The 1,095-nt window shown below is 39.1% G+C and overlaps 1 protein-coding gene across 1 annotated transcript in view; it reads left to right on the forward strand.

The window, feature by feature from the left end:
• Window positions 1-1,095, forward strand: part of LOC104957531 (GDNF family receptor alpha-1-like) — a gene marked incomplete at its 3' end in the record, with an annotated part of 5,318 nt that overhangs the window by 1,433 nt on the left and 2,790 nt on the right. The window lies entirely within an intron of this gene.

A 1,095-nucleotide genomic window follows, 5' to 3' on the forward strand; every position in this document is an offset into this window, starting at 1 on the left:
GCTTTCAACTAACCCTAATACAGTTATGTAAAATGTGTCGACATAATACCTTTAATTAAAGTAATGATTTCGTTTTTCCAGTGTACAGTAAGCTAATTAGTCAAAGTCAATCTTTAAAGACAAAGAGGTCGAAATACCTTTTCCAACAATCCTGTATATAAAAACAAACATATATAAAAATATGTATATACTTATATATATACAGAATCAACAGACACATTTATACATATGTATATATTAAAGGTCACCTATTGTGCAAAATACTCTTCTTCATGTCTCTTCTACATCAACATGTGTCCCCTCTTCTTCATGTCTCTTCTACATCAACATGTGTCCCCTCTTCTTCATGTCTCTTCTACATCAACATGTGTCCCCTCTTCTTCATGTCTCTTCTACATCAACATGTGTCCCCTCTTCTTCATGTCTCTTCTACATCAACATGTGTCCCCTCTTCTTCATGTCTCTTCTACATCAACATGTGTCCCCTCTTCTTCATATCTCTTCTACATCAACATGTGTCCCCTCTTCTTCATATCTCTTCTACATCAACATGTGTCCCCTCTTCTCCATGTCTCTTCTACATCAACATGTGTCCCCTCTTCTTCATGTCTCTTCTACATCAACATGTGTCCCCTCTTCTTCATGTCTCTTCTATACATGTGTCCCCTCTTCTCCATGTCTCTTCTACATCAACATGTGTCCCCTCTTCTTCATGTCTCTTCTACATCAACATGTGTCCCCTCTTCTTCATGTCTCTTCTACATCAACATGTGTCCCCTCTTCTTCATGTCTATTCTACATCAAAATGTGTCCCCTCTTCTTCATGTCTCTTCTACATCAACATGTGTCCCCTCTTCTTCATGTCTCTTCTACATCAACATGTGTCCCCTCTTCTTCATGTCTCTTCTACATCAACATGTGTCCCCTCTTCTTCATGTCTCTTCTACATCAACATGTGTCCCCTCTTCTTCATGTCTCTTCTACATCAACATGTGTCCCCTCTTCTCCATGTCTCTTCTACATCAACATGTGTCCCCTCTTCTTCATGTCTCTTCTACATCAACATGTGTCCCCTCTTCTTCATGTCTCTTCTAC

Source organism: Notothenia coriiceps, unplaced genomic scaffold (genome assembly GCF_000735185.1).
Source record: "Notothenia coriiceps isolate Sejong01 unplaced genomic scaffold, NC01 NC01_scaffold00027264, whole genome shotgun sequence".
NCBI classification, from domain to species: domain Eukaryota; kingdom Metazoa; phylum Chordata; class Actinopteri; order Perciformes; family Nototheniidae; genus Notothenia; species Notothenia coriiceps.